The sequence below is a fragment of the Bubalus kerabau genome, chromosome 3 (genome assembly GCF_029407905.1).
Source record: "Bubalus kerabau isolate K-KA32 ecotype Philippines breed swamp buffalo chromosome 3, PCC_UOA_SB_1v2, whole genome shotgun sequence".
Lineage (NCBI taxonomy): Eukaryota > Metazoa > Chordata > Mammalia > Artiodactyla > Bovidae > Bubalus > Bubalus kerabau.
In genome coordinates this window covers 83,536,875-83,558,387 of record NC_073626.1, presented here as the reverse complement: position 1 = coordinate 83,558,387, position 21,513 = coordinate 83,536,875, and the positions used below count along the sequence as shown (strand labels likewise).

The 21,513-nt window shown below is 39.7% G+C and overlaps 1 protein-coding gene across 2 annotated transcripts in view; it reads right to left on the bottom strand.

Moving 5' to 3' along the window:
* SCN9A (sodium voltage-gated channel alpha subunit 9) overlaps window positions 1–19,721 on the bottom strand; it is a 169,337-nt gene extending 149,616 nt beyond the window's left edge. Inside the window, exon 1 of one of the 2 annotated variants that reach the window (XM_055572372.1) lies at window positions 19,422–19,721. The gene's annotated coding sequence lies outside the window, so the exon portion shown is untranslated. The remainder of the gene's footprint in view (window positions 1–19,421) is intronic. The other variant, XM_055572371.1, reaches the window with a different exon arrangement.
* Between the last annotated feature and the right edge of the window lie 1,792 nt (window positions 19,722–21,513).

Genomic DNA, 21,513 nt, shown 5'->3' with positions numbered 1-21,513 from the left:
AATAGTGGATGCTCCAGAACTTAAAGCTAAAGCATGAGAAGACTAAACACTCATTCAAGGTAAAATCCAAGTAGTGACAGTTGCTGATGAAATATTCCTTGCAGACCAGGAATGGTCAATAGACTCAAAGCCCTTTAGCTCAATATCAGAACAAGTGAATTAAGCAGCACACACGCCAAGAGATTCTTTGGAATATTTGCAGGCATTATCAAGAAAAGTTGTTGTTGACTTATAAGGCTTTTGGTGTATTTTATTTTAGGATGCATAATGCAGGAAGAGAAGGTTTTAAGATTCTAAACAAACAACTTATTTACTGGAAGTTCATTAGGGATGGTAAAGAACCACTGAATAAATAACATGGATTTACAAATCCTTTGCAAACTAAATGTACATCAAACTACTATGCTCATCAACAGAGAAACTTCCTATACTTCCTACTTCTCTACTCCCTCTTGGAACTAGAGGCTATCATTATGGCAAGGCATTCAGTAGCCCTGACCTTAATCTGGGAATAGGATGGAATCCACATAACAGCACTTAAAATGTACTCTTTTTTGAGACAGTTGTTTAAAAGATAGTCAGAAGATGAATAATATGACTGTTTCCAAAGAAGAGTAAATTAAATGTATGATGGTATTTCTTATTTTCTACCATTTTTTAGACAGAATTTTAGAGTCTCATAAATAAATGCAAACAGGCTTAGAATAGTGGAGAAAATTCCAGATTGCATAGTGGCCACAGAGTAACCTGGTGGCTCAGACAGTAAAGAATCCGCCTGCAATGTAGAACACCTAGGTTCAATCCCTGGTTTGGGAAGATCCCCTGGAGGAGGGCATGGCAACCAACTCCAGTATTCTTGCCTGGAAAATCCCTATGGATAGAGGACTCTGGTGGCAGAGGAAGATGGCGGAGTAGAAGGACGTGCACTCATCTTCTCCTGCAAGAACTCCAAATTACAACTTGCTGCTGAACAACAGTCGACAGGAAAATGTTGGATCCCACCAAAAAAGATACCCCACGTCCCAGGGCAAAGGAGAAGCCCAGCAAGACAGTAGGGGGGCAAAATCATGTTTAGAATCAAAACCCAAACCAGGCTGAGACACTCAGATGGCGCAAACAATCCTTGTGTGCACCAGAACCCAGAGAACCCACAGAGACTGAGCCAGATCTGTGTTTGATGTCTCCTGCAGAAGTACGGGTTAGCAGTGGCCTGCCCAGCAGGAAGGGCTCTGGGTGCAGCAGACCTGGGTATGGCATAAGCCCTCTTGGAGGAGATCACCATTAATCCCACCATAGAGCCACCAGAACTTACACAGGACTGGGGAAACTGACCCTTGAAGGGCACAAACAAAACCATGTACACACTAGCACCCAGAAGAAAGGAGCAGTGACCCCAAAAGAGACTGACCCAGACTTGCCTGTGAGTGTCCAGGAGTCTCTGGCAGAGGCGTGGGTTGGTGGTGGCCTGCTGCAGGGTTGGGGGCACTCAGTGCAGCAGTGCATGCATGGGACCTTTTGAAGGAGGCCACCATTATCTTCATTACCTCCACCATAGTTTGGCCTGAGGTCAAACAACAGGAAGGGAACACAGCCCTGCCCATCAACAGAAAATTGCATTAAAGATTTACTGAGCATGCACTCAATATGTAATCAAATTTGGAAAACTCAGCAGTGGCCAAAGGACTAAAAAAAGCCAGTTTTCATTCCAATCCCAAAGAAAGGCAATGCCAGGCAATGTTCAAACTACTGCACAATTGCACTCATCTCACACGCTAGCAAAGTTTTGCTCAAAATTCTCCAAGCCAGCCTTCAACAATACTTATGAACTGTGAACTTCCAGATGTTCAAGTTGGATTTAGAAAAGTCAGAGGAATCAGAGATAAGATTGCCAACATCAGTTGGATCATCAGAAAAACATCTACTTCTGCTTTACTGACTATGCCAAAAGCCTTTGACTGTGTGGATCACAACAAATTGTGCAAAATTCTTAAAGAGATGGGAATACCAGACCACCTGACCTGCCTCCTGAGAAATCTGTATGCAGGTCAAGAAGCAACAGTTAGAACTAGACATGGAACAACAGACTGGTTCCAAATCTGGAAAGGAGTATGTCAAGGCTGTATATTGTCACCCTGCTTATTTAACTTATATGCAGAGTATCATGCAAAATGCTGGGTGGAATGAAGCTCAAGCAGGAATCAAGATTGCCAGGAGAAATATAAGTAACCTCAGATATGCAGATGACCCTTATGCCATACCACCCTTATGGCAGAAAGTGAAGAAGAACTAGAGTCTTGTGATGAAAGTGGAAGAGGAGAGTGAAAAAGTTGGTTTAAAATGCAACATTCAGAAATCCATGGCATCCAGTCCTATCACTTCATGGCAAACAATGGAAACAGTGACAGACTTAATTTTCTCAGGCTCCAAAATTGCTGCAGATGGTGAGTGCAGCCATGAAATTAAAAGATGCTTGCTCCTTAGAAGAAAAGCTATGACTAACCTAGACAGCATATAAAAAGCAGAGACATTACTTGCCAACAAAGGTCTGTCTAGTCAAGGCTATGGTTTTTCCAGTGGTCATGTATGGATGTGAGAGTTGGACTCTACAGAAAACTGAGTGCCAAGGAATTGATGCTTTTGAACTGTGGTGTTGGAGAAGACTCTTGAGAGTCCCTTGGACTGCACAGAGATACAACCAGTCAATCCTGAGGGAAATTAGTCTTGAATATTCATTGGAAGGACTAATGCTGAAGCTGAAACTCCAATACTTTGGCCACCTGATGCAAAGAACTGACTCATTAGAAAAGACCCTGATGCTGGGAAAGATTGAAGGTGGGCGAAGAAAGGGGACAACAGAGGATGAAATGGTTGGATTGCATCACTGATGTGATGTACGTTTAGTTTGAGTAAGCTCTGGGAGTTCGTGATGGACAGGGAAGCTTGGCATGCTGCAGTCCATGGGTCCACAAAGAGTCAGACACGACTGAATGACTGAAGTGAAGTGAGCATAGCCCTGCCCATCAGAACAAGACTCAGTTTCCCCCTCAGTTAGCCTCTCCCATCAGGAAGCTTCCATAAGCCTCTTACCCTTATCCATAATAGGGCCAACAGAATGGAAACCACAATCACAGAAAACTAATCAAAATGATCCCATGAACCACAGCCTTGTCTAACTCAATGAAACTATGAGCCATGCCGTGTAGGGCCACCCAAGACAGATGGGTCATGGAGAAGTATTCTGACAAAATGTGGTCCACTGGAGAACAGAGGGCAAACCACTTCAGAATTCTTGCCTTGAGAACCCCATGAACAGTATGAAAAGGAAAAAAGATAGGACACTGAAAGATGAACTCCCCAGGTAGGTAGGTGCCCAATATGCTACTAGAGAAGAGTGGAGAAATAACTCCAGAAAGAATGAGGAGACTGAGCCAAAGTAAAAACAACACCCAGTTGTGTATGTGACTGCTGATGGAAGTAAATTCCGATGTTGTAAAGAACAATATTGCATAGGAACCTGGAATGTTAGGTGCGCGAATCAAGGCAAATTGGAAGTGGTCAAACAGGAAGAGTGAACATCGAGATTTTAGGAATGAGTGAACTAAAATGGAATGGAATGGGTGAATTTAACTCAGATGAGCATTATATCTACGACTGTGGGCAAGAATCCCTTAGAAGAAATGGAGTAGCCCTCATAGTCAACAAAAGAGTCCAAAATGCAGTACTTGGATGCAACCTCAAAAATGACAGAATGATTGCTGTTCATTTCCAAGTCAAACCGTTCAATAATACAGTAATCCAAGTCTATGTCCTGAACAGTAATGCTGAACAAGCTGAAGTTGAACGTTTCTATGAAGACCTACAAGACCTTTTAGAACTAACACCCCAAAAATATGTTCTTTTCATTATAGGGGACTGGAAAGCAAAAGTAGGAAGTCAAGAGATACCTGGAATAACTCCAAGACAAATTTGGCCTTGGAGTACAAAAAGAAGCAGGGCAAAGGCTAACAGACTTTTGCCAAGAGAACACACTGGTCATAGCAAATACCCTCTTCCAACAACACAAACAAAGACTCGACATATGGGCAATCACGAGACGGTCAGCACTGCAATCAGACTGATTATATTCTTTGCAGCCAAAGACGGAGAAGCTCTAAAGAGTCAGCAAAAACAAGATTGGGAGCTGATTGTAGCTCAGATCATGAACTCCTTGTTGCCAAAATCAGACTGAAATTGAAGAAAGTAGGCAAAACCACTAGACTATTCAGGTATGACCTAAGTCAAATCCCTTATGATTATACAGTGGAAGTGACAAATAGATTCAAGGGATTAGATCTGATAGAGTGCCTGAAGAACTATGGATGGAGGCTCGTGAACTTGTACAGGAGGCAGGGGTCAAGACCATCCCCAACAAAAAGAAATGCAAAAAGGCAAAATGGTTGTCTGAGGAGGCGTTACAAATAGCTGAGAAAAGAAGAGAAACGAAAGGCAAAGGAGAAAAGGAAAAGTATACCCATTTGAATGCAGAGTTCCAAAGAATAGCAAGGAGAGATAAGAAAGCCTTCCTCAGCGATCAGTGCAAAGAAATAGAGGAAAACAACAGAATGGGAAAGACTACAGATCTCTTCAAAAATTTGAGATACCAAGGGAACATTTCATGCAAAGATGGGCACAATAAAGGACAGAAATAGTATGGACCTAACAGAAGCAGAAGATATTAAGAAGAGGAGGCAACAATACACAGGAGAACTATACAAAAAAGATCTTCATGACCCAGATAACCATGATGGTATGATCTCTCACCTAGAACCAGACATCCTGGAATGTGAAGTCAAGTGGGCCTTAGGAAGCATCACTAAGAACAAAGCTAGTGGTGGTGATGGAATTCAAGTTGAGCTATTTCAAATTCAAAAAAAGATATTGTTAAAGTGCTGCACTCAATATGCCAGCAAATTTGGAAAACTCAGCAGTGACCACAGGACTGGAAAAGGTCAGGTTTCATTCCAATGCCAAAGAATGTTCAAACTACTATACAATTGCATTCATCTCACATGTTAGCAAGGTAATGCTGAAAATTCTTCAAGCCAGTCTTCTACAGTACATGAACCATGCTCTTCCAGATGTTCAAGCTGGGTTTAGAAAAGGCATAGGAACCAGAGATCAAATTGCCAATATCTGCTAGATCATCAAAAAGCAAGAGAGTTCCAGAAAAACATCTATTTCTGCTTTATTGACTATGCCAAAGCCTTTGACTGTGTGGATCACAAGAAACTGTGGAAAATCTTCAAAGAGATGGAAATACTAGACCATCTGACGTGCCTCCTGAGAAATCTGTATCCAGGTCAAGAAGCAACAGTTAGAACTGGATATGGAACAACAGATTGGTTCCAAATTGGAAAATGTCAAGGCTGTATATTGTCACCCTGCTTATTTAACTTATATGCAGAGTACATCATGTGAAATGCTGGGCTGGATGAAGCTCAAGCAGGAATCAAGATTACTGGGAGAAATATCAGTAACCTCACATATACAGATGACACCACCCTTATGACAGAAAGTGAAGAAGAACTAAAGAGCCTCTTGATGAATGTGAAAGAGGAGAGTTAAAAGTTGGCTTGAAACTCAACATTCAGAAGACTAAGATCCTGGCATCCAGTCCCATCACTTGATGGCACACAGATGGGGAAACAATGGAAACAGTGACAGACTTAATTTTCTCGGGCTCCAAAATCACTGCAGATGGTGACTGCAGCCATGAAATTAAAGATGCTTGCTCCTTGGAAGAAAAGCTATGACCAACCTAGACAGCATATTAAAAAGCAAACACATTACTTTGGCAACAAAAGTCCATATAGTCAAAGTTACGGTTTTTCCAGTAGTCAGGTATGGATGTAAGACTCTTGTATGGACTATGTACGGACTCTACATAAAACTGAGTGCCAAGGAATTGATGCTTTTGAACTGTGAACTGTGGTGTTGGAGAAGACTCTTCAGAGTCCCTTGAATTGCCAGGAGATACAATCAATCCATCCTAAAGGAAATCAGTCCTGAATGTTCATTGGAAGGACTGATGCTGAAGCTGAAACTCCAATACTTTGGCCACCTGATGTGAAGAACTGATTCATTGGAAAAGACTCTGATGCTGGGAAAGACTGAGGGCAGGAGAAGGGAATAACAGAGGATGAAATGGTTGGATGGCATCACTGACTCAATGGACATGAATTTGAGTAGGCTCTGGGATTTGGTGGTGCACAGGGAAGCATGGCATGCTGCAGTCCATAGGGTCCCAAAGAGTTGGACATGACTGAGCAGCTGAACTGAACTGAACTGAACTGATATCTACAATGAGAACAGAAAGAGTTCTTGAATCTATTAATCAGTTAGAAAGGAATCATAATTCTTAAACTACAAAATAATTTTAATAATATTTGTCTAAAGGATGAAAGAACCCAATTAGAGACTAGGAGAATGTGAATATGTAATATTCTTTCTGTACCAGGCATCCCTCTATATCACTACTATACTTTTCCAATAATTTAAGCATTTTAATCTTGCCATACATGAAAAAATGCAATGGAGGTTATTGAAAGGAAAATGTTCAGAGTAAGGAATGCTGCACTAAAGAACAAACCACTGGGAATGATGGATAAAGGGAAGTGGGAGACTCTAAAACTCTGTAACATCTACAGGAATGGGAAAAAAAAATCAACAATGGATCACAGACCTAAATATAAGAGCTAATACTATAAAAATAAGAAAACACAGTAAATCTTTAAGACATTGGATTTGGCAATGATTTCTTGTATGTAGTACCTAAAGTACAGGTAGCAGATGAAAAAGATAAATTTGATTTCATAAAAATTAAAACTTTTGTGTGTCAGGAGACATTATTGGAGAGTAAAATGACAACCTGGGAACAGACAAAACACTTGCAAATCATGTGTTTGATAAGGGAGCAATATCCACAACATATAAATAACTCTTAAACTCAACAACAAAAACAAACAGCTCTATTCTAAAATGACCAAAGGACTTGAATAGACATTTCTTCAAAGAAAATGTACAAATGGTCAATATACATATGAAAAAAACAATTTCACTAATCATTAGGAAATGCAAATCAAAACCATTGGGAAACCCAACCTCACACCCAGTAGGATGACCATTATTTAAAAAGAGAGAAAGTAAATGTTAATGAGGATGTAGAGAAATTGGAACCATTGTATATTGCTGGTGGCAATATAAAATAGTGCAGCCATGGTGGAAAGGGGTATGGCAGTTCTTCAAAAATTAATTATAGAATTATCCTATGATCCAGCAGAGTTGGACACGACTGAAGTGACTTAGCAGCAGCAGCAATTCCACTTCTTTTATACATCCAAAAGAATTAAAAGCAGGAACTCAATGAGCTATTTGTACAACAATGTTCATCAGAGTATTATGTATAATAGCCAAAACACAGATGCAACCTAAACATCCATTAGTGGAGGAATGGATAAAGTGTAGTATATACATACAAGGGGCTACTGTGCTGTGCTTAGTAGCTCGGTCATGTCCAACTCTTTGCAACCCCATGGACTGTAGCGTGCCAGTCTCCTCTGACCATGAGGATTCTCCAGGCAATGAACTACTACGTAGCCTTAAAAAGAAAGGAATTCTGATACATGTTGTAACATTAATGAGCCTTAAGAATATTATGTGGAGTGAAATAAGCCAGACAAAAAAAGGCAAATGTCATATATCTCCACTTACATAAGGTATCTAGAATAGGCAAATTCATAAAGAAAGACAGTAGAATGGTCGTTACCAGGGTCTGGGGGGAGCGGAAAGCATGAGGAATTATTGTTTAATGGGTACAGAGTTTCAGTGTGGAATGATGAAAAAGTTCTGGAAATGGATGGTGGTGATGGTTGCAAACAATGTGAATGTACTTAATGCTCCTGAATTAAACACTTAACAATGGTTAAAATGGTAAATTTTATGCTATGTATATTTTACCACAAAAATTTTTTTATTTTTTAATTCGCAAAAATTTGCTGACAACTGTAAAGAAGAGAGTCAGGAGATACCAAAGGCACAGCAGTTAGCATTGGGTCTAAGTTGATGGGATTCAGATGTGCTTCCCTGCTATCTATTTTGCCAGGCAGGACTCCTTTATAAACTTGCTTTAGCAAAAAGGCCAAGAAGTTATAGGACTCAATTACATATATGCAATATCATTATTTCATGAGAAATAATTTGCATGATATAAAAAGTAATCAAAATATACAAACTCTTACTGTACTTTCACCATATATTAATTTCCAGAATTTAAATATTTAGATACTCTCAACTGTAAACTCTATATTACCTCTTCTTTCTTCAAATGGCTACCAAGAATCTAATCTATTGCAGTTGGTAAAATAATATGACCTTTTCATATAAATCATCAAAAAAATGACTAAAAGATAAATTTGTAAGGAAATTAAGAGTTTCTCAATCATTAATTTGGGTTATATGGTACTCACATTAAGAATGGGATCCAGTTTTTAAAACATGCACACTTCACCCCTCCCAAAGTTTGTCCCTTGCTATGACGTTGGTCCCACTGTAATGTTGGTTTATCACACAGGCCTCCAGGCAGACTTAGTAATCATTTTCAAATCAAGAAAAAGCCTTCTACCACTTTCAACTCTGCTCTCGGCACTTCAGTCACACTGATTTTTTTGCCGTTCAGTAAACACATCAGATAAACCTTAGGGCTATGGAGATCACTGCTTCTTGTGACTGGAATAAATTTCCTGTCACTTAGCTGGCTTCCATACTTCTTTATCTCTTTCAGGTCTCTGCTCAAATAGCACCCACCCCTAAAAGATGAAAACCACCCTTAATAAACAATGCCTACTTTCCTATATGTGATCTGTCCTGCTTTTTTTTTATTTTTCTCACAGTATACAGTGTAAGGTCAGGAAGTGATAATCATTTGTTTACTTATTCATTATCAATCTCAAAACTAGCAGGAAACTGCCATGTTTTGTTCAATGCTGCGTGTACAGTGTCTATGGTAGTACCCTGAATACCTACTCAACAGATAGTTGCTGAAGCGAGTGAACAAAGGAAGAGGGAAGGAAAGAAGGAAATACCATTAAATTTAAGAAAATATACAAATGATGAGAATAGTGAGGCTGAGAGTTCTAGGAATGGACCTGGGGCAACTCTGCATCCCTCTACCACTGCCCTTGGGATCTCTGCCAGGTCTTCCCTCCCCACAAACCTCAAGGGCACTGATACATACCACCTTGGATACGAATGCCTAACCTACACATTCTGGAGGCCAGCCAGATAGGGCTGAATGATTGATCATCACCTCCACACAAGTCAGTTGAAAATTTTACTTTGAACTTTTTATTTTTACTATCTGGTTACTGATTTCATCTCTTATGTGAATCCTTCAACAGAAATCCTTCACTTTTAGAAAAGGATTTGGGCTTCAGCCTTTTTAAAGCATCAACTTGCATACATGTCAAAATATTTCAGCTCTTTAAGGCAAAGAAGGCTTTTAAATATTGTCATCTATAATTGATGAACCCATACTGGGGCAGAAAATAAGAAAAAAAGCAGGAATGCTGTCCCTTCCCTAAGTAAGAAATAAAAAACGTGAATTTACCTTGTGATGGTAAAAAGCTATGTGAGAGAAGTATAAATTATTAGATTCTTAACTTCTTCCTCCTATATTCTTAGAAAGTGTTCCATTTCAATGAAAAAGCTACTTTTAATTAAAGTCAAGGACATGGTTGTGTAATAAGTATTGATGAAATCTGTTTTTATTGATGAGATATGTATTAAGAATGACTGTGTATATGGCACCATGCAGAGATGCCAATATGAACAAGTTATGGTCTCTGCTCTTAAAACTTTAACAGTCTAGTGGATAAGCTGACAAGGCACAATCACTAGAACAGACTGAGATATATCATAGAGCTTAGGGATCCATTTTCTCGTGTTTTTTTATATACCACTCAAAGGACAGTATCTAAGTAGATAACAGATACTAAAAGAAAATCATCTGTCTTAGAAAATTATGTGTCACATAATATAAATTATTTTCCCCAAATGTTTTAAAACCCTTATTTAACCCTGAATCACTGATGTGTTCTTGCCTGGAGAATCCCAGGGACAGTGGAGCCTGATGGGCTGCTGTCTATGGGGTCGCACAGAGTCAGACACGACTGAAGTGACTTAGCAGCAGCAGCACTGATGTTAAAGAATCACTGTAATTGACATAAATAATTGATTCTGCGTGACAATAAATACTAAGCTTTAGAACATAAAAACACTTTAGATGAATACTGTCTTCTTCTTTTCTTACCCTGCACAAGATCACTTGGCAATCTCTCCTTCTCCACCCTCTAACATCCAGGATCTCATAGATATACTGCACTTCCTGTTTCTACTCCATTTCATAGCCCATAGCTGACTAAATCTGCTCCAGACATTTCACACACATACCCTTCTTTCAACTTTTGCCCACCTTGGGAAAGTCTCCTTTCCTGTCTTGAGTTTCTCATAATATGCAAAATATTCTAATTATGGCCAACTCAAGTCAGAATCGGAGAAGGCGATGGCACCCCACTCCAGTACTCTTGCCTGGAAAATCCCATGGACGGAGGAGCCTGGTAGGCTGCAGTCCATGGGGTCGCTAAGAGTCGGACACGACTGAGCGACTTCACTTTCACTTTTCACTTTCCTGCATTGGAGAAGGAAATGGCAACCCACTCCAGCGTTCTTGCCTGGAGAATCCCAGGGACAGGGGAGCCTGGTGGGCTGCCGTCTATGAGGTCGCACAGAGTCGGACACGACTGAAGCGACTTAGCAGCAGCAGCAAGTCAGTATAATATAGTGATACTCCTAGATGAAGAAAGCAAAGCTACTCAACGTCTAAAACAACCTCAGAAACACTTCAAATGTATAGATGCATTTCATAATATAATGTCTTCAAACTCCTACCTACATCTCAATTTCAGTTTAATACAAATGCACTCCCCAAGATCAATATTCAAGATGAACATTTAAATAAACTTCAACCTTTCTTCTTCTTATTCTCTAGTATTATAATTACACTGTTTGGTATGTTTAATTGCAAATGTAGATTATTTCAGCTCCATTATGGGTTAAAAAAGCGTTTGTAGAATACACAGTAATCAGGTATATCTCTGTGGGATATTTGTAAGCTTAATCTTGGGATAAATAAGATTTTGCTTTCATTAAAAGGAATATATATGTTACTCAAGTTTCATAATCATAGTGAGTCTCTGGGAAGGTTAGCTAACGTCTGAGCCTTAGTGTTTTCTCACCTCAGAGGGTGATCGTGGGGATTTAAAAAGAGCATTAGCAAATCCCTTAATGTACTGCTCAGTGTAAAAGGAGACCCTCACACATAAAGCTGTTAAATTAATGTTATTATCAGTAATATTACTGTTGTTCAGCCACTAAGAACTGTCCAACTCTGCAGCCATATGAACTACAGCACACCAGGCTTCCCTGTCCTTCATTATCTCCCGGAGTTTGCTCAAATCATGTCTATTGAGTCAGTGATGTTATCTAACCATCTCATTTTCTGCCATCCCCGTCCCCTCTTGCCCTCAATCTTTCCCAGCATCGGGGTCTTTTCCAGTGAGTTGGCTCTTTCCATTAGGTGGCCAAAGTATCGGAGCTTCAGCTTCAGCATCAGTCTTTCCAATGAATATTCAGGGTAGATTTTCTTTCAGACTGACTGATCTCCTCATTGTCCAAGGGACTCTCAAGGGTCTTCAGCACCACAGTTTGAAAGCATCAGTTCTTCGGCGCTCAGCCTTCTTTATGGTCCAACTCTCACATCTGTACATGACTACTGTAAAAACCATCACTTTGACTATACTGACTTTTGTCTGCAAAGTGATTTCTCTACTTTTTAATATGCTGTCTAGGTTTGTCTTAGTTTTTCTTCCAAGGAGCAATCAGTAATTTTAACAAGATGTAAATTGTGCTATCTATATTTTCCCTTATGGTAATGTATCCATTATATGCTTATTTTATGTCTGCATGATACTGCTCTAGCCCACCTCTTATTATTTTATGTATCTGAGCAAAATTTATGAATGGCTAAAGAATATAACTAAAAAACTAATTATCATTCTTAATTTGATGATTTGCTTTACAAGATGTGGATTTTTGTTCATGTATCACCAGTGGAATAAAGTAATAGAATGGATGTAACTGGCAAGTATTTCCCTCAAGTTCACACATTTTATTCACTGATTTATAAATGCAAAGTTATACTCCTGATGATTGAATTAGTAGAGTAAGTCTGAATTCATACATAAGTGAGAAATTTCATGTATGCTTTTTTTAAAATTCCTATCAAAGTAGATATTATTTGTCACTAATAGGACATCTGACAGGTCACCTCCACTGACCTGCTCTCTATTAATGCAGAATTCTGATGGATCAGGTTGAAAGTCATAAATAAAGTGTAACTGGATGGTTAAATTCTTGATCTTTGAATGCCTCTCTCATGTCTTCCTACTGAGAAGTTCTTACATACTTCATATAAACTATGTGTAATAGCTTATAGCTGAAAATTTTACTGGCAAGTGTTATAAGTGCAGTGGTCCTATGTTTGAGATGTATAACTATACTATCATTAAAAAGTCAGGATAAAGTGCATTGTTAGTATTCACTGAAACAGGATTAAACTTTAGATGTTGCACCATTTGTATTCAAAATATAATGGGTAAATTTTGACTATAATATACTGTTACCAAATGTCTAGCCAACATTATTGAACATCTCCCTAAAATGTGAGACACTAAAATGCCTGTTGATAATATATATATTTTAACCTAATTTGTACAGCCACCCTGAGAAGCAGACACTACCAATTTTATAACAAATTTGATCTGAGAAGCGAAAGCATTTGACTAGGGCTTACCTGGTGGCTCAGACAGTGAAGAATCTGCCTGCAATGCTGGAGACCTGTGTTTGATCCCTGGGTCAAGAAGATCCCCAGGAGAAGGGAATGGCTACCCACTCCAGTATTCTTGACTGGAGAATCCCATGGACAGAGGAGCTTGGTGGGCTACAGTCCATGGGGTTGCAAAGAGTTGGACATGACTGAGAGACTAACACTTTCACTTTTCAGCATTTGACTAAGATCATATGTTCCGCAAAGGAAATATCTAGAAAACAATTCTTTCACTACACTAACGTAAATACAAATTTATTCCTCTGTGTTTTCAACACATTATACAGTATTTTACAAAGATTCTGAATTACAGGAGAGACAATATGAATTTTCAAAAGAGATTCTTTGCATAGCCATTATTCCACAAGCATTCATTCCTGAAAGTCTGTCAGATGATCTCACAGGACTGTAAGAAGCTGAATATTCATTGGAAGGACTGATGCTGAAGCTGAAACTCCAATACTTTGGCCACCTGATGTGAAGAACTGACTCACTGGAAAGACCTGGAAAAGACTCACTGGAAAAGACCCTGATGCTGGAAAAGATTGAAGGCAGGAGGATAAGAGGACGACAGAGGATGAGATGGTTGGATGGCATCACCGACTCAATGGACATGAATTTGAGTAAACTCTGGGAGTTGGTGATGGACAAGGAGGCCTGGCATGCTGCAGTCCATGGGATCGCAAAGAGTCGGACATGACTGAGCGACTAAACTGAACTGAAATGTTTCCAGTTGACCCCTGATGATGACATTTCTTTTCTCCCTACTTGAATTACCATAATTTTTCCAGGATAACAAGAATATATGTATTACATTGGAGGAGGGAGGTCATTTCAACTTTGTAAAATTTGTTCCATGAAAGGATTACCTATAAATACTGGGCCCATAAAATTTACCTATAAGCAATATTAACTCTATACCATCACCCAGAGAAAGCAAAATCATAATTTACCAATAAAATATTTTACTTATTCCATTTAAAACATATGTATAGTTAGCAAATTATCCTTACTCGAAGCCCTAAAGGAAGCAGTTCCATTGAACTTGAAAGAATGAACATTCAGTGGAATTTAAGTCATACATAAGGAGATATTTTATTATCAAACAACATTTCTCATATTTTCCCATGTTATATTTTTATGTATCAATATGAATATGTACTATTTACTTCTATTTGCTTCTTTTTTGAACTTGTAAATCATAGGCCCTGAAGAAGTTCATATTTTTAATTACATTGAATGACCGATACAGTTGGCAGACACTACATACCGTGAAATTGCCCCAATTTTTACAAAAAATCAGATGACACAAGAAGTTTGGTTTGGCATATAACACAAAGAAGATTTCATTAACCACCTGTATAGAAATGTCTTTGTATTTTAATACATCTATCTAATCTTATTAATTCTTCTTTAGAGGCTCAATTTTCCAATTATTTGTATAAATACTTTGACTGAACAGTGGAGCAAAATTTGTATTACTGTTTAGAAGATGAGATGTAAGAGAGAAAGGGAAAGAAAAAGACATTCATTTCAGGGGAGGGATGGTAAGTTAATGATAATGTAAACGTACTCACTCCCTTTAAGAGTGAACAATTTCCAAGTGAACAATCGTAGGTGCAATTAAAGTTTTATCAGATGTTGATAAATGATTCAGACAGCTTTGTAAAAAATCCAAAGAGACATTTTAAAGAAAGTTGTGATCAATAATGGCAGTCTCTCAAACACCTGACACAACAAAAGGAAATTATAAAACGAATAGCAATGAAATTACAATTAAAGTAATGGTATAATTTAACAATAATATATGGCTTTTAGCTCCAGGTTATATTATTCTAAAAATCCAAAGCTATTTCCTATATTAAAAAGCCACAATGACAGAATGTCTTTTCACTTAAAACACAGTTATTTTAAAGAGAAATGAAAAGAGAATGACTTTCTCAGTGAGACTAAAAAGATACAGAATAATTCAGTTCTCCATATAATATCTACTCAAATTTGCTTGTGGCAGATGATATTTATTGGCACTCCTTGAGACATTCCCTCCTCCTTCCCCTCTTTCATGGTCTGGCATTTTCCCTCACCACTCAAGGGTTTCATTCCTCCAAACTTCATTCTACTTTTAGGTGCCCAAGGCTTATGGTTTTCCCTGTTGCCTAAAGCCACTGGCTTCTAGCTACACAGAGAAGGAAAAGCAAGTTAAACCTTTGATGAAGAAATTTCATTCTGCAAGATGGCAAGGCATCAACTGTTCTCTCATATTCCACAAAAGTAATCTACCCACCTTTTTTGAATGTGCTCTTATAAATTCTCTTAAGAAAATCATTTTCATACAATCTTAGGATATCCATTTCATTATGACCTTGCCATACTAAACAGTAACCTAATCCTATACAGTTCCAAAGAAGGAAGCCTAATAACTACATGTGGGAGTGAATTAGTTAATGGAGGATATGTAAAATGGAAGCCTAACTTCAATGAGTACACAGATGCACTCCAATACATTACAACAACCCCACTGTACCACCATAAGGGCAAATTTAACAAAATCCCTAGTGGCAATTCACGAAGTAGTGCAGTCCTTCAAGAAGAAACACGACTGCCCAATTCTTTACCAATAACAAACAAACAAATGGTTGGTCACTTGCAAGACAAAAAATATCACTAATCAAAGCCAAGTGCTTAATTGAAAGCTAAATTTTCAACCAAATGTTACTATAAAAACTTATTTTTCATTTAATATCATTAAGTATAGGCTCAAAAAAAGAGGGGGCTTATTGCCACACAAAGTGTGGGCATACACAAGCGTGTGTGTGTGTGTGTGCATAAACTGCAGTATAAATACGATGCTATCACTAACCAACAAGCATTTTGAAGCCCACTTTCCTATACCCAAAATAGTGATGGATCTTCCTGGGTTAGCCCCCAGTGTCTCTCTGAGTCTTCCTAGTGAATAGTTTGGATTTGTGAGAAAATTTGCCCCTTGAGTCTGGAGTAAACACAAATTTGGATCATGTGGGCACCAATCTAGGACCTCCGCTTCATTTGATTATGCTTCATCCACTGAGCCCAATGTTCTCATTTATTGTGAAACAAGATTTTAAATTTAGTGATTACAAAGCGACCCTCAAATCCTGGTGAAAGATGTAGGTTTAAACCTAATAAGGTCATCATTGCATATTATGAGTCACTTGCACTAAAGTCATAAAGTCATTGGATTATGCACTCCAATGTTTCTTTAAAATACATTTTAATCCACTTGTGGTTACTGCCTTTTTAGAGTGTGTTATAATCTACTTCCCTTTGAATACCTTAAAGCCTATACTGCTAAGAGATCTCAAGATATTTAAATTTTACCTCTTCAGAATCATAGTTCTGCATTGTAAACTTACCAGATGCTCAACAAAGAACGAATTGGAATCCTCAAATGCTTAAGTTTACAGGGTTAGTGTACTCTATGGTGAAATAAGTCTTATCTTTGTTCATAAATATCTAGGAACCCCCTACTTCCCCACTGCAGGTACGACTCTGGAAGCAGGGTCAGCAAGAAAGACATGGTGTCTGTTCGTTTGGAGCATCCGGTACACAAAACCACAAAATATACAGATCTACAAAATACCTGCATGCTGTAATAATCATTATGGGGGAAACAGACAAGGTACCAAGACAGAAACAAATGTGTAACAGTCTACTTTTGACAAGAAGATCAAGAATGATCTCTGTGAAGGAGAGACCTTTGAGCTGAGGTTTTAAGTCTGCAAACAAGAGAGGCATTTAAAGAGAGGAAGGAATAGTCCAGGCACTGGGAACATTTGAAAAGGCCTTAGGGAGTGAAACTGCTTCTAGTGTTTCAGGTACTAAAAGACCAGGGTGGCTGGAGCATATAAATGAGTGGGCGATGCGCTCAGAGAGGCTGTAGTGGAGGGCCAGATTAGACATTGAGCTGGATGCTAACAGAAGGAATGTGATGATAATCCGTTTTTGTGTTTCTGCATTTATTCCTTTTTTCTATGTAGTTATGATCCACTGAATGTTCTTAAGGGGAGACACAATGGTTTTGCTTTCTTGGAGAGGTAATTACAAGGCAGCAAACTATGGAAGTAGAGAGGCTGCATCAAGGCTGCAGCATGAATCCATTAAAATTATAATGATGCCATGAATCTGGTGGCAGGGTAGATAAAGAAAACAGGGTGGAAGAGGTACAGCAGAGAAGTATAATTGAATAGAGATGCATTTGGGAGACAGGATTGAGAGATCGAAATATGGACTGGTTAGGGATGAAATGCTATGAGGAGGGAGAGAAGGCAGTAAATACTTGGTGAAAGGTGGAACCATTAATTCAGATGACAAAGACTGGGGAAAAGGATCTGAGACAGAGTTTTAGGGAAAATCATTAAATTGTTACCATTATGACATTCAGAATGACTCATTCATAGCTCTAAACTTTAAGTTCCTTTACAAGGTTAGAAAAAAGCATATAATTCTTCCCAGTACTTCACACTCTTTCACATATCTAATAGGCATAGATATTAGATAACTATTTTTATTATTTATGAAACACACAAGATTCTATTTTTCTCCTTGCCACAGAGAAAGTTGGTCCGTCACATTAAATAGGGTGAATAGGATCCCACAGATTCCACCTCTGAATTTCTTACTTTTTCTTTGCTGCCAAAAGTCTCCTCTGCAACAGGTAGCAAAAACACAGAAGCACTGCCACAGGAGGGCTCCTATGATTAGCTCCTGGTCCTAGGAGACACAGAGGCAGGAGGATGCTCTTGGCAGAGAGACAAACCTGACTCATCTTTCCTCCATAGAAGCATCAGGTACCCTGGAAGCCCTAACCTGTACCACAGGAATCATGGCACACCATACACCTGGCTTCTATGAGAATATATCACCATGTCCCTCGATTTCACAATGGTTCACCTTCAAAAGGGGACCTCTAAATAGACAGGTACTTAAAACATCTACAAAATACAAAGCTTATCTTAAGCTATTGTCAGTTGCTTAATACAGGGCACATCCTTCATTATATCATATGCCATATTTTGTCGAGCATTTTATTGTGAATAAGCTGTTCTAGCAATCATGATTATCCCATATATAGAGCTCAAATAAGACAAGCTTTCAAATAATTAACAACATTTGTTAAAATGTTAAACAAAGATTAAATAAATAAAGATTAACAACTTAGTTTCTTAAAAAAGTGAATTCTAGTTTATATTTTTTAAATGATAGAAAATAATTTGAAGACTTCAATAAAATGGGCTATTGAATAATTGGACTTGGTTTGCAGATTATATATAGATAAATCCTATTGATATTAAAGCAAAAATCATGAACATATATTTTAAATCACCAAGAGAAAGAAAGAAAGGACAGTACCTTTCTCCTGCCCATGTAGAATCAGGAGAAATAGACAAGAACATTAATTGTGTTTCTGAAAAAACTTGAACCTTTTAACACTGACTTCACAACAACAAATGAAAATCCATCATCCTTTTATAAGCCTATGTTGATCTGGTATTTATCTTATTGAAGTGAGCAGTTTAAAACTTTCCCTTAAGCTTCTCTCACATAAAAATTGCTCTTACCTTCAGAGCAGATATAAATTACTTTGAACGCTGCTACTGTAATAAAAAAAAAAAAACCACTAAAATAAATTATTTCAAACGCTGCTGATACAAACACTACAATAATGAGAAATCTTTGCTATAATCACCAAAGTTGGCACTGAAGTTTCTAGTTTGTTAATCTCGTTTTAAGCTTTTGTATTCAAAAGAAGTAACGGGAACAACTATTTTCTTCTAAAAACTAAATGATAGTTTCAGCTGAAGTCGATAAAAAGTTAAAATGATTCTGAAATCCATCTGAATTTCACTAACAAAATGCACATTCGTTTGAAAAGAAAATAAACTGGGCCGAGAAATAAGGCTAAGCCTCCCGTCAATCATCTCTGTTTGTGTGCTCGAAAGGGGTGCGGCGCATCCTTGCCACCACCCTACAGGTAGTGTTAGCTCTGCGGGTTCTGCACGCTCACCTTTGCAAATGGGAAACAGAACACATGTTTTTTGCTCCTAAAGAATACGACTTAACCCTGAAACCGAAACCCATCCGACGACTCAGCTACCAGACAGAAAAGAAATAACAGTAGCCATTCGGTACAGCCACATTTTCAGGATCTGGCAGCAAACCCACACCGTCAAAACTGGCAAAAGACCGACCTTGCAAGGGAAACAGCTGCCTTTCCAGCTCCCCTTTGTCCAGTCGCTGGCACCTCCTAGCATAACTTCTCCCCGCTCTACTTCCAGGTGGCCAAAACCCGAGAGACGCGAAAACGGACACAGGTGGGTGTGGCGGTTGAGCAAAGCACTGGCGAGAGACTGACTGGCGGCCTCCGTCCCCGCCACACCAGAGGAGCAAGAGAAAAGGCACTTACTTGCTACCGTGCCCGCCGATCATGCCCACCCAGTGTGCCCGCAGAGTCTGGTCCCGGGGAGGGCGCAGGCTTCAGGGACCCTTCCTCTCCCCCGGCGTCCTCTCCACTGCTGCCGCTGCCTCTTTCTCTGAGCTCCTGTTGCTCGGCCGGCGCCTGCCACTACCCGCCGCTGGCACCCAAGCTAGCCCAACCCCAATTCCGGAGCCCGCGGAATTGGAAACCAGACACTCGCCTGGTGAACGCGGGCGAGGGCCAGCCGGGCCACTGCGCCCCTCCTTCCCGGGCGCGCCCAGAAAGGCGGCGGCCCCGCCCCGGCTCTCCGGCCCCTCCTCGCTCCCCGCCCTTGCCCCACCCTAGCTCCGCGCAGCCCTCCACTCCTGCTGGGGGCGCTGGGCGGGGACCTAGCCCCGACCTCCGGGTTGGAGATACCACAGGCTCTCCATTGTGCTCCAGAAGAGAGCAGAGGAGGGGATCACACGACTGCGCACCCTCACCTACCCCATTGGATGGGGCGTGAGTGTGTGAGTGTGTGCGTGTGCGTGTGTGTGTGTGTGTTCCTCCGGCTGCCAGAAGAGTCCTTCCCTTATTTCACTCCGCCCCCATCACCCTTTGCACTCTTCCAGCTTTGCTGAATCGGCTAACGTTTCCGAGAAGCCACTTGACGCGGAGCGAGAGAAAGAACTACAGGCAGAGGAGGTGGGGACCGATGGCAGTGACCCCGCCAGTCCCTCCTGGGCCCTGAGCTCCGAGGATTCAATACTGGGAATCCGTTCCCTCCCTGGGAGTTTCCCCACGGTGTCTGTTGGGGGGGGATGGTGGCGCGCAAGACCTGTTTTGAGGCTGCGATTTTTCTTTCCTTTTTTTATGATAGATCGATCAGGCTACCGAGACTTCCAGGCAAGCAAAGAATGCATTTCCTTTCAAAGGTGGAGTGAGGAGCCCAGGTCGCCCTGGGTGGGGAGGGAGACTTGGCGCAGAGGTTGCCTTTCCCCGACCTGGGACCCGCTCATCTGGATAGGCCATCAGTCGTATAGGTTCTGACTTTCGGAGCTGAATAGGAGCGATTGTGAAAAGACATCTTTATAAATCATTGTGTGCGGTTGCATGTGTGTGCTCGAGCGTTTTCTACAACAGCCTGTTGGGAGGAAGAATGATGCAAACAGGATCGAATTATCTTTCTCAAAGAGAAACGGGAAATTTCCACCAAGGAGGAAAATGGAAGGATTTATGACGTTGTGGCAAAGTGGATCCCGGCCTTAAAAAAGAGATAGATCACCTTGCTATATAAATATGAATGATGGGCATTTGCAGCTTTAGTGTAATTTACTTCCATACCTTCTAATATGGAGATGATAACCTAGTGGTAAACACACAGAATTTCAAGCCCCAGGATTAACTTTTCTGGGCGGCTTAATGAGCTTCTGAGATTCGCCCTTTGGACCTTAGCTGTCAAGTTTCTGAGGCTCTCAGCTGAAGAGTACACTCGGTCACTTGGGGCTAATTCTCAATGCCACTTCGTGACCAAGTCACTTTCTCTTCCTTCATTATTTGCGGGTAGAGGAAAAAGAATTAACTGTAGTAGGAGTGACAGCCTTTTTGACTAAATGCGGTAAAGTCACCGTCTTTTCTTAGCACCTTGAAGTCCCCCTTCAACTAAATTGTCTGATGCACAGTCACTGAGATGTAAAATTAGCTCAACCAACCATTTCTCTATAGTTCCCTGACACCTAATCTGGGTTTCATTAGGGAATAATCCATATGATATTCAGAATAATTAGAACCCAGAGACTTTCAACCTCATGTTATTTTTTTCCTCAAGAAGATGTAAATTAGAACATAAAGACTCTAGCTGATTAAGACAAAGAAATAATGACCAATGCCTATGAGATGATTAAATTTATTAATATGATTAAGAGGAATTTTGATCAAATTCCGTAACACTCAAAGCCTTAAAGAAGCAATCAAGAACAAATCAAAGTACCATGCTATAAAGTATAGAATGAGTTTATTAGATTTGTATTTCCTAGAGTTGATGTAAAATCAAGACAGAGACAAGATGAACTGATAAATGATGGCACCATATAGGAAATTA